Source organism: Emydura macquarii, unplaced genomic scaffold, assembly GCF_026122565.2.
Source record: "Emydura macquarii macquarii isolate MOO-44397 ecotype Brisbane River unplaced genomic scaffold, CSIRO-AGI_Emac_v2 contig_685, whole genome shotgun sequence".
In the NCBI taxonomy this organism is placed as follows: Eukaryota; Metazoa; Chordata; order Testudines; family Chelidae; genus Emydura; species Emydura macquarii.
In genome coordinates, this window is record NW_027130822.1 from 109,106 (window position 1) to 126,258 (window position 17,153).

Consider the following 17,153-nt stretch of genomic DNA (forward strand, 5'->3'; position numbering starts at 1 on the left):
TTTGAAAAGCCCAGCCCTTTTCTGGATGAAAAGGTCGAACAAAATACCATGGGGAACATTTACTGCCTAACGTCTATTTTACAAACGGCTCAGTGCTGGCCTAACTCTGCACCCATTCAGGTGAATGGACGTTGGACCAGGTAAAGGAAGACCATAAAAGCACTGAAGAGCGACCTTTTCCGGTACAAAGCCCCGAGCTGCTCTCCTGCATGGCTCAGTCCCATGGCGGGCCATAAACTGTCGCTGATACTCACAAGGGCACCAAGTTATCATAGTGGCCATCTCGGAAGACATGGACCGTTGGTCTGACCCACTGTGGCTGTTCTTATCCATTCTTATGTTTTCTCTTTCTCTCTGGCCCAATGACTGTTCCATTTTTCATCCAGAGTGGAACCGCTCCAACTGGAGAGACTGAGGAAGTCCCCACCTTATTGGGAGAGCTGGCTTGTGGGACCCAAACTGGTAGATGACCTCGGACACTGCAGGGGAGATAGGCAGAGGAACATCTATCTTCCCATGGTTCATGCATTGCTCTGAGGGATACATGTCGGGTCGTCTGGCCTGAGATTGCAGTGCCCATATCCAGAAGCAGAAATGTAGGCACCTAGGGAACCTTTACTGCAAACATTTTGGCCTCGGCACCTACAGAGTTTGGGGGCAGCTGATCAGGGGTTTAGAGAATCCCATTGGGACCTGATTCTGGGGTTTAGGCACTTAGAGGAGTACTTAGGAGGTTATGTCCTCTTCTAAATATGCCTCCCCCTTGCTTTTGAAAATCTCACTAGGTTACTATATGCATCTTTAGGCAAATAAATAGCTTTAGAACATGGCCCTGTGTTTGGAAATGAAATGCCAGGACTGCGTGTGTTTGTGTTTGTGTGTGTATGTACAGTGTCTGGTGCATTTGCCTCTAGTCCAAGTGCAGCACAGTTTGGTTACAATGGAAGCACAACAGGCACCGCTTCTTCTGTGTTCTCTTTCTGAGATTCAGTTTTTATGACACATTCCTATTTTGAGACACTGGAGAACTTTGACTGTGCACAATGGCCCAGATTCTCAATTCAGTCACTCTGGTGTAAATATGGACTAATTCCGCTCACTCCAGCTGTGCATGTGTGATCAGAACCTGGCCCAAAATCTCTGTGATAAAAGCATGCTGGGTCAGACACATCGCTGGTGCAACCACAGTGAAATGAGAGGAGTTGCACCAAGGAGCAGTTTGATCCATGCCATTGAAAACTAACTAGCAACATTTCAGAGGACATGATGTAATAAATGTTGTTTTGAATTAATACCTAAGTGGACTAATTATAGATCCTCCATCACCAATGGGATATATTAAACAAAGACAAAGTTTAGAACCCGTCCATCAAAGAGTTCTTGTGTTGTGTTTATACACCAGTTATTTAACTCCCAAATTTCTCAGTAGCTGCAAACAGGCTAGAGCAAAGGTCTTGCAAGAGTCAGCTGGGATTTTCATCCCTAGGTGTTGCTATGAATCCAGAGAATTTGCTACTGTCTAAATGTTGATAAAATGTGATAACGATTTGGAAGCCTTGGCACATTTTTTAGTGGAAGCATGTCAAAACCCTGCCTACAGCTCCAGACCAACAACATGGGAGTTATGTGTTAATCCAATAGGAGGGGCATTGATGCCTTCTGGTGGAGTTTGATTTGTCCATCATTCAATTGTTTGTCACTTTATACCCTTAGATGGGGTAGGAGTGAATATATGCAGAGTAAGTATGGAAATTTAAGTTTTTAGCGTGACTAACTAATTAATGCCTCCAAAAAAAATTGTGAGTTAAACACTCAAGTATGCTTCTTAATAACCATGCCGTTTTTTTCCAGAAGACACTTAGAACTTAATGATTCATTATGGCTAAGATTTTCAAAGCAACCAAAGGGAATTAGGTGTCTGACTGCCGTTGAAAATCACTTGGAATTGGACTTCTAACTCCCAATTTAAAACCTTAACTTCACTTTAAAATCCAAGTCAGTTTGATTGGTAAACGTTATGTTATGTTTATTAACAATGTATTCAGTGTTTATATGGATAGCAAACACAATGATTTGAAAGGACTTTGTTCAGGGTATCATTATTACTTTATAGAATACACGAGTATGTGAAAAGCTTCACACAAAAGTACTGTTCCATAACACATTATACATCAATCCCAAATAATGACACTTTAAGACACATCAAAACTCCATCGATCATATGATACATATGTGATAAAGAGCCCAACATTTCTTACCTAGATGAGGTTTACACTGACTTGAATCTATGCACCTCAACTACATGACTTCTCTTTTACACCAGTTTAAGTTAGAGGGGAATCTGGACTATTGCTTTCAGTGAACTGTTCATAGATTCAAACGTTTTAAGACCAGAAGAGGCCATTAGGGTAATCACCTCCTTCAAAGTCATCTTTGGAACCTCAGCTGGTGATTCCTGAATGAATCCCAGAAATCTACGATGAAAACAAGGGTACCTTTCAGAAAGATATCCAAACTTTATTTAAAGATTCCAAATGATGGAGAAGCTCTCACATCCCCCTGGAAGTTGTTCCTAGAGATAATGTATAGATACCAAGGCCATAGGGGATGACTGTGATCATATAGTCTGCAGAACACAGGCCATGGAGCGTCCCCAAAACAATTCCTTTTCAACGAGAGCAGAACTCTCAAAATACACAATTTTGATTTTGAAATTGACAGTGGTGGAGAATCACTGCTTCCCAGGACAGAATGCCGGACCTTGCATGTTTGGCCCATGTTCTTTGTTCTTAGATGCTTACATTTACATTTAGCCGTATTAAAACACATACTGTTTGTTTGCCCTCAGCTCACGAAGTGATCCAGGTGGCTCTGAATTCATGTGGCCTGTTTTCTTCATCATTTTCTTCACTCCTCCCCCCCCGCGACTTTACTGCATTTCACTGTCCATCTCTTTTGACCAGACTCTGAGTCCAACTGCATTGCAAGGCACTGGCACAAGGAGGCGGCCATCCAGCCCTGCCCAGCGAAATAGAAGACCCTGCCCAGACCAATAAGAGATGTCCCAGACTGGGGAATTGAACCCGGACAGAGCAAGAGCAGTCACATCCAACTTGGCAGCCCAAAGCATTTGTCCACAGACCAGCTGCCTCAAATCCCACAAATGTCAATACAAAGCCATATCCCCACATCTTTGCTCTCCTCTCTCTTCTCCCCTATTCTGTCTGTTTTGTCACAAGCAGGAAAAATGACCACAAAATTCACAGCTGAGTAAAAATCCAGGAACACAGCTACGTCCACCTTCCCCAGTAAGGACTGTGACAAAAGAAGGCATTCAAACCAAGAGCCTGTCTCTGAAAAAAGCACTTAGGTAAGTTTTAATGTAGACTATTTTGTATAACCACTCAATTCCTGAATCAAAATCCTTTATGTCTTGTATACTAATCTTTTCCAAATTTTTGCATGAATTTTCTAATGTGCTTGCCATGAGACGAAGCATTCCAAACTCCAACCCATATTTAACTGTTTCATGATGTACAGTGACAGGGTCACTGTAGCCGGGAGGGGTGGTCACCCTCTGAGAAGGACCCAGAGGGGGAGCCAAACCCACCCTGGCTGGTAGAGTCCAGAAGGACAGCCCTTGGCCTGAGGCAGGAGGATGGGCTCAGGCCGTTAGAAACCCCATGTACACCACCTGTCCGGAAGCAGGGGGGCGGAGCCAGGCCTTTAAAACCCAGGCCTGCAAGCTCAGTCAGGTGGGGACTGCCGAGGGAGAGGGATGTCTCTCCCCTGAGGCTCCCAACTAGAACCAGACTAGAGGCCCACGCTGAGGGGGAGTGGCCGGTCTTACCCACATGGAGCAAGACCCCCGGACCCGGGAACCCCGAGCCCAACTTTTGGTACCATGACTCCACCAGCGGGCCGTGCTCAGACTGGCCCATGATGGACAAAACCCTCACCCGGATCTTGGCCCGCTTCTATTGGCCTGGGATTAGGCAAGAGGTGAAGGACTATTGTGCCTCCTGCCCCGAGTGCTAACTGGCAGCTCCTCTGGGCGTACCACGAGCTCCCCTCATAGCCCTTCCCATGGTCGGAACGCCCTTTGAGAGGGTTGCAATGGACCTCGTGGGACCCCTCCCCAGGAGTGCCACAGGCTTTCGGTACATCCTGGTCATAATGGATTACGCAACCCACTTCCCAGAGGCCATCCCGCTCTGGAGTGCCACGGTGCGGGCAGTGGCCACAGAACTATTGAAGATCTTTGCTTGGGTGAAATTTCCCCGCAAGATCCTCTCGGAACCACGGACGAATTTCACCTCCCGTTTGCTCCGGGAGGTGTGCGGTATCCTGGGGATAAAGAAATTACAGAGCTCGGTCTACCATCCCCAGACGGACAGCCTGGTGGAGAGATTTAACCAGACACTGAAGGGGATGCTGTGCATGTTTTCCCCGGACAAACTCCGCCGTTGGGACCAGCTGCTCCCCCTCTCCTCCTGGCCATCTGGGAGGTGCCACGACCTCCACTGACTTCTCCCCCTTTCAGTTATTGTATGGGTGACAACCGCGGGGCCTGCTCGACCTCGTAAGAGAAACCTGGGAACAAGCACCACCCCGGCACAAAGGGCTGCTCCAATATGTCCTGACACTGTGGGACCGGTTAGCCCAGGCCAGGGAGCTAGCTCAGGCGAATCTCAGGGATGCCCAGTTGTCGCAGGCGCGCGCCTACAACCATGGTGCCCGCACCTGGACCTTCCAACCCAGGGATCGGGTTCTCATTCTCCTCCCCATGGAGGAATCCAAGCTCCTGGCCCGCTGGCAAGGCCCCTTCGAGGTCATACGGCAAGTGGGCCCCGTCAACTACGAGGTCCATCAGACAAACCGCCAGAAACCCCAGCAGATATACCATGTGAACCTCTTGAAACCCTGGCGTGAGCGGTAGGCCCTCATGATCGTGACCTATCCCCCAGAACCGGAGTTGGGGCCGCAGTCCCTAGACCCCGGTGACTAGCAGGAGCCCACACTGGGCGAAGACCTCACCAAAGGGCAGCGGAAGCAGGCCCGGCACCTCCTGAAGGCCTTCTCCTGAACGTTCACGGCAAAACCTGGCCAGACCACTGTAGTACAGCATAGTATTCAGATGAACCTGGGGGCGGTGGTCCGGGCGCCAACCAGGCCCCTCCCGCGACACTTGCGGGAGGCCATAGAGGAGGAAGTAAAGGTTATGCTGGAACTTGGCGTGATTGAGCCCTCGAAGAGCAAGTGATGGAGCCCCGTTGTCCTTGTCCCTAAGCCGGACGGATCCCGCCAGTTTTGTATAGACTTCCGAAAAGTCAACCTGATTTCTAGGTTTGACGCCTACCCCATGCCCTGAGTCGACGAGCTCCTCAAGCGGCTCGGAGAGTCCCAGTATATCTCCACCCTCGACCTAATGAAAGGCTACTGACAAATACCCTTGGAGCCGAGGTCCAAAGAAAAAACAGCCTTTGCCAGGCCCCAGGAGCTCTATCAGTTTACAAGAATGCCCTTTGGATTGCACGGGGCCCCCGCGATCTTCCAGAGACTGATGGACCAGCTCCTGCAACCCCACCTCGATTATGCAGCCGCCTATTTGGACGACGTCATAGTGTACAGCCGACATTGGGAAGACTACCTCCACCACCTCGCGGCCATCCTTAGGACCCTTCGGGATGCGTGCCTGACTGCAAACCCAAAGAAGTGCCGCCTCGGGTGGCGAGAAACTACATACCTCGGGTACACCCTAGGATGAGGAGTGGTCTGACCGCTAGTGGGGAAGGTACAAGCAATCCGGGGGCAACCTGCCTCAACCATCAAGTGGCAGGTCCAACAGCTCCTGGAGCTAGTGGACTACAACTGGTGATTATCCCCGACTTTGCCACCAGGGTGGCCCCATTGACCAATCTCCTGACGAAGACCAAGCTGATACGTGTCCGCTGGACCCCACAATGTAGAGAGTGTTCCAGGCTCGCAAGGATGCACTCTGCCGAAAACCAGTGCTATATAGCCCCGACTTTGAGAGGGGCTTCATTGTACAGACAGATGCGTCATCGGTGGGACTGGGCGCTGTCCTGGCCCAGGAGATCAACGGGGAAGAGCACCTCGTACTGTACATAAGCCGGAAGCTGTTCCCCCGAGAGCAACGGTACTCGGTGATTGAAAAGGAAGCACTGGCCATAAAGTGGGCTGTGGAGGCCCTCTGGTACTACCTACTTGGCAGCACCTTTGTAGTAGTCATGGACCACGTGGCCCTGAAGTGGTTACACCAGATGAAAGACACCAACGCCTGCCTTATGTGCTGATACCTGACCCTCCAGCCATTCGCCTTTACAGTATGGCATCGAGTGGGCCGACAACATGCGAACGCGGATGTGCTGTCCCGCTTGGGAGTACTGGATGAGACCAGACCCGGAGGCCGGGAATTGGACTTGAGGGGGTGTGTGTGTAGCTGGGAGGGGTGGTCCCCCTCTGTGAAGGACCCAGAGGGGGAGCCAAACCCACCCTGGCTGGTAGAGTCCGGAAGGACAGCCCCTGACCTGAAGCAGGAGGGTGGGCTCAGGCCGTTAGAAACCCCATAGACACCACCTGTCCGGAAGCAGGGGGGCGGAGCCAGGCCTTTAAAACCCAGGCCTGCGAGCTCAGTCAGGCGGGGATGGCAGAGGGAGAGGGATGTCTCTTCCCTGAGGCTCCCAACTTGAACCAGACCAGAGGCCCACGCTGAGGGGGAGCGGCTGGTCTTACCACGGCCTGGGGACCGGAGGAGGGCCTACCCGAGTTTCCCGCTGCTTGGGAGCTGGAGGGAGACCGATCCGAGCAGACTAGGGCCTGGGACCCAGAGAACTTGCCGGCCCTACCCATGGCCTGGGGGCCGGAGGACCTGGAGGAACTGCCCTCCGCTGAATAGCCATGGAGTTTCCGGAGCTGCCGCCGGTTGACGGAGAGGGATTCGTGGGACTCCCTCCCACCATCGAACTCAGGACCCCAGAGGCAGGCGACGGAGCAAAGGTACTTTAAACAGGGGGCGGAAGGAAGCAGCCCAGGGAAGCCGATGGTGGTGCAGCTAAGTGGTGGCTCCCAGTGAGTCAGCGTGTTGCGACGGGAGCCCCGCTGACTCAGTGGCAAACGCCTTTGCCACTGCCAGGGCCCTGTGCTGGGATGCAGTGGAGACGGGTGGGCCTGCGTCCCCCTCCCCTCCCTAAGCCACCCCGAGAGAGCCTCCCCCTCCTTACCGCTCCAGCGAGCGGACCTGCTTACTTGCCAGCCCTGCCAAGGGCCGGGGAGAAGGACTGATTGCAAGCCTGGTTAAAAGGCTTGAGATGGCTTCCCGGCAAAGGATAGCTGGGTGGGGTGGTCCCCCTCTGAGAACGATCTGGAGGGAGGGCCCAGCCGCTACCCCCTTACAGGGGCACGTCCACAGGACCAGATCCTCACCTGATGTAAATCCATATACCAATGCTGTCATCAATGGAGCAAGGCTAATTTACGTCAGCTGCAGATCTGTGCCTGGATCTGAACCTCTTCCCATGCAGTAAAGGAAGAGTTAAATTATTCCTTCTATGGCTGCGTAACCTGCACCACACAGAGCAATGGGCATTTCTCCACCCCTCCGTTGCACCATGGAAATAGACTGCTCCATTAGCCCACATGCCAATTAGGGAAGCCAAGGTCTGAATTCCTCGCAGTCTTAAATGGATTGTTATCTGCACACCAGCCGTGTAAAGCAGAGTGTTATTACCCCCATTTTACAGAGGTGGGTGTTGTGCGTTGTTAGTTGTTAGCGTAGGTTGCGTGCGTGCGTCTCCATGTAGGCACTGTCCCAGCTCTGCGCAGGTAACCGAGACGGCACTCACGATCGAATGAATCGACACGACCACGGATTAGCTGAGCAACAAAGGCACCCGAGCCAGGTTTATTGCTATTGAAGCACAATGAGAAGCGACCTATAGAGTAGCTATGGGTACACTTCAAATACGAGTGCTCCACTACAATGGATTTGGCACAACTTAACAGCAGGACTTTCCGTTATCCCCTAGGCTGGATGACATCGTTCCCTCTGACTCCCTCTTTCATACACTGATACAGACAGTTTCATTCTGCCCCTTCGACATAGGTAGTTGCCACCCTCTTGACATAGTCTGATACCACGCCTCGCCTTGTACTGGATGGATCGGGCAAAACAACTCTATTTGTCGTCTTAGCAGACATTTCTATCCATCCAAGTGTCACTTCAGGGGGGTCTGATGGCCCTTGTTATCTCTTTGGTGTTAGGCTGTCTTGGTACTTTCTGCACCTGCTATAGATATTTTTAGTAATATTTTGATATTAGTAATATTTAGGAAATATGCGTGTTTGCAATATCAGTTTTTTCTCCGTGCCAGTTTCAGTGAGGTCGTAAGTTTACAGGCTGGCTCCTGGTCATGGCTTTTTCCACTTAGACCTCAAGTCTTAGCCTGTTCTGCTAGGTTGCAGGCCTCAAGCGCTCACTTCTTACTACAGTGGGATTACACAGGGCAGATTAAGTGTCTAGCCCAAGGTTATGTGACGATGAGCTGGGAATTGAATCTGACTCTCCTGGATCTCTGATCATTACTTGATCCACCACCTCATGCATTGAAACCCTCTTTGTGGTCAACACATCAAACTGTCCTGTCCCTCACCCCAGCGTCAATCAGGAATAACTCTGCTACAGTTCATAGGGGCTGATTCTTCTATTACTCACCCTGATGTAAATCAGGAACAGCTCCGTTAAAGTCAATGCAGTTACGTTGCTCTAAAGCCAGGGCCAAAGAGAGGTGTCGTTTTCAGTTGAGCAGATTCTTATAGTAGATTAAGGGGAAAGAAAAAAATAGTGAAGGACAAACAAAGCCTTCCATGAGAGAGAGCACAGTGTGTGTGTCTCTCTTGCTATCACGTGCCTGCGTTGACAGCTTCATGGAACATCCCCCTCTGACTGGGAGACTTTTTACAAATTGAAGGCGAGTTACAGACCACAGCAGAACCTCAAAGATACAATCACCAGAGTTACCAACTGACCAGTCAGATAACACCTTGTGAAACCAGAAGTACTGTCAGCGATCAGGCAGAAGAGGAGAGGGTGGGGGGAGTAAGGAAGAAAGCAAATGCCGGGCAGAGCAGAAACAGTCTGGGATCTGCACTGTCCCTCTAAGCCAAGGGCGCTCTTTCACGCACTCCCACCCCACTCCCACTTGGAGGGGGAAGCTGTTTTCACACACACCCCAGCCCCCTCTCTGAGCCCCAGGAAGAAAGCTGCCACCCAACTCATGCTGCAAGCTGAAGATTGCAGCCAAAGCCTGGCCTGGAGCTGCAGTGGGAGTCAGCTGTGCTCTGGAGAAGTTTTAAAGAGTCACAGCCTGTGCACCGATGATGCCCAAGCTTTGCCCGTGGCTTCACTCCGGGATCCTGCCAGCACCTCTGGGAGTGCAAGGGGCAGGGGAGGGAGGGGCACTGCCACATGCTGCCTCTTCAGTGCACAGAGCAGGGCGAGCCCTGGGGAGAATCGGCAGAGGGCTGGGGCATGTAGTGCCATCGATGCAGGGCAGGTCCCCTTCCCCCCAGTTCAGCCCAAAGGCAAGAAACAGGAATAGGGCAGGGAGCTGCTTGCAAACCAGGCAGTGCTGCCGGTGCCACCTTTGCAGAGATCTCTCCAGCCCCAGCTGGAAGACACTGACCGCAGGGTGCTGTGCCCGAATGTTCTGTTCAGAGTTAGGAACATTTCAGAGTTACCAACAACCCCCATTCCCGGGGAATATCTACGGCACATTCTTACCCGTTAGCAGCTCTGTGCCCCGCACCCATCTGATGGCAATGTGTTCTAGTGGATCAGGCACAGAGCTGGCACTCGGGAGACTTGGGTTCTCCTCCTGATTCTGCCCCTGAGCTGGGAGGTTTTCAAAAGCAGCAAAGCATCTAACACCCCTTGAAATCCGTGCCTTTAAAAACCTGGCTTTAGATCTGACTGTAAATGTTCCCTAGGTGCCTAAATCCTCAGGGCCTCTAAACCTCAGCGTAATCAATAAACCTGTGAAGATAAGCATTGCCCCACCTATCTCTCCTGCACAGCTTTATCCACAGGCAGGCTCTGAACACGCCTCACTCTGCACAAAATGGGCAGAGGGAATGGTGGGGAAATGGAAGAGATGGCAGCTTCTTCCCTTATAAAATTTAGGCCAGCAGTTTGGGCACCCAGCTAGGCTGTGGGAGACCCTGGTTAAATTCCCTCCTGTGGTTGAAATGAGGAGAATGGATTTGGACAGGTCTCTTCCACCACAGAAGTAACAGACCTGACCATTGTTCATACAGAGTGGAACAGCTTCAATGGCTGAGATTGGAAGTGTGCCGTACTAGGAGATCTTTCAGTGAGACTTGGCAGAATTCAATTTTTAGTTTTTAAACATTTTGACTCATAATATCAGTCCTGACTTGTCAGCCTTTTCCCCGATTTTTGTCATTGAAACATTCACAGTTGTGCAAAGTTATTCGTTGTATGTGTTAGTTTTTTTCTCATTTTTATCGATTTAAGTGTTCACAGCTGTGGGAAAGATGGGGGTGAGACAACAGAGTGGGTCAGACAATAATTGTTTAACGAGACCAGCTGTTAGTTTAAAAGAGGTTAAAGCTTTATAACCCTTAAACCACAAATTGACAACATCACATTGTTCAAATACACAAGGTAAATATCCTTACAACAAACACTAATAAATTCTCAAGCAGCATTTTTCTTACTTTGCCTCTGTGTACATTTCAATTCTCAGACACGGAAATATATTTGTCATTTTGGGTGTGTACAATGAAATTCAGGTTTACTGTCTCTTTTATCAATAAAAAATATGATCCTTCAATCCTACCTTCCAGCCCGTGGTTAGATCATGTGGTTAAAAGGTAGAAAAACCGTGTTCAAATCCCTTCTTCTCAGGAAAAGGAGGAAATTGAACTGAGCTCTTCCACACTCTGAATGCCCTAAGCAGTAGACGACAGCTTACGAGATGCTTCCTTCTCTCCTGGCCATTTCATGACCTGTTAGACTTGCTCTGAGACTTGCTACCAGATGAGGTACAGCACATGTTGTGACAGACATGTGTACGACTCATGGATCCTGACAGGTGTGTTGTGGGGCTACTGACCATCATAGCAGCAGAGATGGGCCTGCAGCTTTTGCGTCTGTTCTTAGGGGAGGGGCTAGTGTCACTTTGTGCTGGTGGCTGCTGGTCTGTGGCCAGCTTGCGTCTGATGATGAGCTTGGTGAGGTTGGGTGGTTGTTTGAAGAACAGAAAAAGAGGGTTGGGAAAGCTCTCCGTCAGCTTGTGTCCCAGTGAGTACGGGTGGTAACTGTTTAATGATACTTCAATTTACAAATCTGCCAGACAGCAAAAGTCCTGGATTCAATAAAGACACCAGAAGCTCCCCAGCCCAGCCTCTGCCCAGCCTCTGCCCAGCTGGGTGGGCACAAGCCCTGCTGTCTATAACGCTGCACTCAGCACCCCGATCCCCTGCCTGGGCACTTCTTGAAGGGCCACAGTCCCTGTCACCCCCAGAGGCAGGAGCGGTGGGTGGGGGTGTCTCGAGGGACGCAGCCAAGCTGGAGTTTGTGCCGGGCCTCCAGGGGAGGGGTAGAGCAGGGGTAAGGGCCACAGTACAAGCACTGGTCTCACTGTGGTTACTAGAACAGCTGTACTATTTCAGGACTGCCCACATGCACTGTGGTTTGCCTCATTGCACCACATGATGAGCTCCTATTCTACACATTTTATTGCAACTTACAGTAAATGCCCACAAAATCGTTTGCAAATGCTCATGGAAGTCACAGTCTTACTCAGAGCTTTTCTCAGAGCTTCCTTGACCTCCTGGTTTCTTAGGCTGTAGATGAGGGGATTGACCATGGGCGTCAGCACGGTGTAGAAGACGGAGAACACTTTGTTCAGGTCGCGCAGCGCAGCCGTGTCCGGGAGCATGTAGACAATGATCAGGGTCCCGTAGAAAACTGTCACCACGATGAGGTGAGAGGAGCAGGTAGAAAAGGCCTTTTGCCTCCCAGTGCTGGAAGGGATTCTCAGGATGGCGCTGATGATACACATGTAAGACGTGAGGGTTAAGAGAAAAGGGGGAAGAACAAATATGCAGGAGATGAGGAAGAACACAAGAACCATCCGGCTGGTGTCACTGCAGGACAGTTTTATCAACGGGGTGTAATCACAAAAGAAATGGTCAATTTCATTGGGCCCACAGAAAATCTGTTGTGACACCCAACATGCTGTGATGGTGCCAGCTGCAAAGCCACTGAGCCAAGATCCAACCGCTAGCTGGAAGGAAAAGCCACTATTCATACAGGCTGCGTAATGCAGTGGTTTGCATATGGCTAAATACCGATCATAAGACATCGCTGATAAGAGACAACACTCTGTAGATAACAGAGAAGCAAAGATATAAAACTGTATGAGGCAACCAGCAAATTAAATGGTCTTGTCCCCACTCAGGAGACTGGCCAGCATCCGGGGCAGGATGGTGGAGCTGTAGCAGGTCTCCAAGCAGGACAGGTTCCCCAGGAAGAAGTACATGGGAGTGTGAAGGTGCTGATCAGCCACAACTAGCACCACGATGGCCGTGTTCCCAGCCATGGTCACAACGTATATCACTAGAAACAGCAGGAAGAGAAGAATTTGCAGTTCGTGGAAATTCCCAAAGCCCAGGAGGATGAATCCCATGATGGACGTTTGATTTCCCTGTTCTGCGTCTGCCATGGGTTCTACTGAGAAAAATATTTCTTTTTAAAAAAGCAATAACAATAACAACCTGTGAAATATGATATAAAACAGATTAATTGTGTTTTATCTGGTCTCACCTTATTTTTGTTGGTTAGTTCTGGTTTTGGAGGCTATATAATAGGTGTCAGAGAAATTTGGTGGGGCAATGATAATCAATGGCACACATTCATAAGAGGGCACAAAATATATAGGAATGAGCAAGCAGGTGTCAGGGATGGGGGTGTAGCACTAGATGTGAAAGAGTCAAATGGATACAAATCTTCAATGAATCAAACTGTACCATGGCAGGATGGAATAGATCAATGGCTCTCAACCTTTCCAGACAACTGTACCTTTCCAGACAACTGTACCCCTTCCAGGAGTCTGATTTGTCTTGTGTACCCCCAAGTTTCACCTAATTTAAAAACGACTTGCTTACAAAATCAGACATAAAAATAGAAAAGTGTCACAAGAACTATTACTGAAAAATTGTTCACTTTCTCATTTTCACCATATACTTCTACAATAAATCAATTGGAATATAAATATTGTACTTACATTTCAGTGTCTAGTACATAGAGATGTATAAAAAGGCATTGTCTGTATGACATTTTAGTTTGTACTGACTTCGCTAGTGCTTTTTATGTAGCCTAGTTGTAAAATTACATAAATATCTGGATGAGATGATGTAACTCCTGAAAGACCTTTGCGTACCCCCAGGGGTACGTGTACCCCTGGTTGAGAACCAGGTCCTTTCCAGCCCTTCTTTACTAAGATTTATTATTCCATTTCCTTGTTCCACTCAGATCTGAAGTTTTGAGTTAACCAGTATAAAATTTGTTGTTGTTTTTTTAAACAATGTCTTTATTTAAGAAGTTTTAGCAGGTTTACAAATCCTAGCCATGTAACGAACCAGAGACAATACAATATTACTTTTAGTACTTGCCTATTTCTTCTGCTAGAAATCTGCTAGAAATCACATTTTTGCAGTCATGTCAAACTGTAACCTCATGTACTGTAGGGTTGCTTTTATCTTCTATAACTGAGATAGCACTCAGATGACAATTTAAGATGGATAGATAGATAGATAGACATTGTGAAGGGAAGGAAAGACAGAGACAGACTGTCAGAGAGGCAGAAATAACGAACACAAGCAAGCAAGATAGATTGTGGAGGGAAGGCTAGATTGCAACACATGGGCAGACAGTCAGCTAGCTGATTTAAAATTTCCTATTCCAAAGTTTTTTTCTCCCACTGGATTTGTGTTAAATTCTTTACTGAGATGCTTTAATTACATTAGCCTAAGAAGAACTTTATTTTGTCAGTATCTGTCCACGTTTCTACCCTCTTTTCCTGCCTCTGCAGTCTCACTGCCTCTGGAATTTCTCCACCATCAATCCTGAACGATGCTTTTCAGTCAGTGAGTGAGCAAGGAGCCTCAAAATCTCATAAATCCTCACAAAGACTGGCCAGCTCAGCTCAGCTCTGGCTAGAACTGGAACCCAGGGTGTTCTACATACATCTGAACCTGTCTGCTCCGACGTGTCTCACAGAAAGACAGTGTCTCTGTCACACGTCATTCATGACCGTAGGTTCTAGAGAGCTACTCAGGGTCTGATATTTCCACCATGGAGAGGTTTGACTTTTAATTATAAAAACAAAAATCCCAAGAACAAAAGAAGCTATAAACTCCCAAATGTAAAGCCAAAATCTGATTTCTTTTTTATCAGAGAAAAAACTGAAAATGTGCTGGTATCTGGGTTCTGGAATATTCAATGAAACATTTTAAATAAAATTGAAGAAAAGCAGACACTTTCTATGAACATTTTTCTTGTGTTGAAAATCCAGTTTCCCTTCATGAAGCGTTATGATGGAAAAATTTCACCAAACCCTAGCAGGTCCTACTGTTTACAGGAAAACTATGTACTGGACAGGAGGGATCAGGTATAAGAATATACATTCTCCTTTACCTTCTGTTTATCTGATGAGAAAAGTTGTGCTTCCTCCAAAACAGGAATAATAAAAGCTGGAATCACTGATGTGACTTCTTCATGCAGCCTTTCAGAGACCAGGATACAGGATCTAGAGTCTATATCCTATCACCATCCTCTTCCTGGACCTGTGTAATGAGACCAGAGAGTGCTGAAAAGGACAGAGAGCTTTATTTTCCTGCCTTGCACAGCTGGCTTTTACCTGATACCAAAGAGTGAATGCCTCCTTTCATTCATTACACAAGAGAGAAACATCTCCCTGGACACTTCTACTAAAGGGAATTTGCAACCACCATGAAGGCGGAGTAAATAATACATTTATTGTTGGAACTTATTCACGAGTTTAATAAGGAAACTTCTAAACTCAGTGAGAAAGTTGTAGCGATAGAGAAATGCCTAACCTCAAGGGAGATGTTTTCTTTGCTAACTGCTAAGGAGTTTTCACTCCAGAGGAGTACAGTCATCCCCCTTGTCTGCTGTCCTGTCTCTAAAGTGGCTAGTACCAACTGTTTAGAAGAAGGTTCATAGATGCAAGGACCTCAAGGCAAGAAGGGACATTGAATCCTCTACTCCAACATACTGTATCTAACAGGGCATTACATCTCACCCAGCTACCCCATGACTGAGCTTCATAACTTGTGTTTGACTAAAGCCTATCTTCCACACAGGCGGTCAGGCTGGATTTGAAGACATCAGGACATGGAGAATCCACTGCTGCCCATGAGAGCTTGTTCCAATGGTTCATCGACTTCTCTAGAGGAGCGACTGTCTAGCTGGGGTGCTGGGCATGGCGTAGCAGGGTCTTCTTCTCTGGCACCCCCCTGCCAGCTGTCACTCTGGCCATGTGGTGGGCTATTACCTGTGAATCAGCCCTCCAGCCAGGTCACCTTTCTGATAGTGTAACACAGGCTTGCCCTACCCTCTGGGTTCCAGCCCAGGTACCCTGTCTTAAGCAGCTCAGCTCTGTCTGTAAAGACCTACTGCTTCCTCGGTGAGCTAATTCCAATCTTGGTCTGTCCCTAGGCCTTTCTCACAGCCCCTTCTCAGGCTCCCTCCTCCACAGAGCCCTGAAGGAAAGAGGATAAGTTATGATGAACAAAGCAAATGTACGGGTCCCATGACAGGCCTATCTGCCCTAGAAAAGGCTCTGGCATCTAACAGGCTTAGAAGAGCCCTTGGCCCCAGACCAGCCGGCCTCCACACAATCTCTAGGTTTTCTCTGGCCCTAGCCAGGCCTTCCTTCAAGGTGCTAGTGAAAGAGGTCCTTTCCTTCTCCTGCTCAACATTTACTGTATTGGGATTTTCCTCTTGTAACTCCTCCCTCCAAGCTTTGTACCCTCTCGTAGGTGTAACTTCTCTCCATGAAGGCACTTATACACTGTCACCAATACACCTCTCAATCTTCTTTTCGATAAGACTGAGAAGTGGAACACCATGCCTATATAAAAAGTTCCTGGGCATCCTAATCAGTTAGCCATTGTCTCAACATGGATGGGTGCTCTGCTAATTCAGAAGCAATAAATAACTCATCACTACAAGCAGTAAAGTCATGGGGACCTAACTCTGCTTTATTGCTTTACCTAAATCTCCCATTGATCATGACTGGTAAGGAACTAGGCACAGTAGCTTGACCCAAAATCTTACGCACATAATGCCTTGAGCAGAGAGGCAGGAGACCTCTGAGTTGGATTCTCATGTTTTCTCTTGAGTGACCTTAGGAACACTTTGCACATCACCCGTGTCAGAAAGATAAATACATAAAAATATAATTATTAGAACTAGCCAAAAATTATCCCGTGCAACAATTTTCCATTGGAAGATGCTGTTTTGAGGGAAAGGAATCTTTCCAGAGGAACTAATTGATTCCACTAAAACTTTCAATGGAAACAAGGTAGACTGGCCAGCTGGTGGGCACCCAAGCATCCAGCTCTCAGCTTGACTTTTCCCTACGTCCTCAGCTGCCCATGCTGTTTGGCTTGCCTGCTGTCCAGCTCCAGCAGGAAATGTCCATTTGGATGGACTCACCTTTTTCCATGGAAGAATCTTTCATTTTAAAAATCACGAAGAGGCCTTTAAATAAATGAAGGGAAAAAATAAAAACAGATTTCCTCTTCCAGCCAAAACTCTGCCCCTCTGAGAACACCAGCCTTCCATCTCCCCTTTTGATCAAACTAACTGTGCTCCAGCACAAAACTCGACTACCTCAATATCCACAAATCATGTGGGTAGGGTAGGAAAGCGTAGTTTGCTGAAGGATTGTGTAAATGATGTAGCTACCTCCAGAATGCTCACTCGTGGGTGACTTGGGATGGCTCTGTAGTGCCTGGTCTCCATTTCCCTCCTCGGGAATCCTCAGTAACTCCACTAAAGCTCACGTGTCCCTTCTTGG

The 17,153-nt window shown here is 48.3% G+C and overlaps 1 pseudogene; it reads right to left on the reverse strand.

Moving 5' to 3' along the window:
* Positions 1–4,539: 4,539 nt before the first annotated feature.
* LOC137148664 (olfactory receptor 6B1-like) lies at positions 4,540–12,770 on the reverse strand (annotated as a pseudogene).
* Between the last annotated feature and the right edge of the window lie 4,383 nt (positions 12,771–17,153).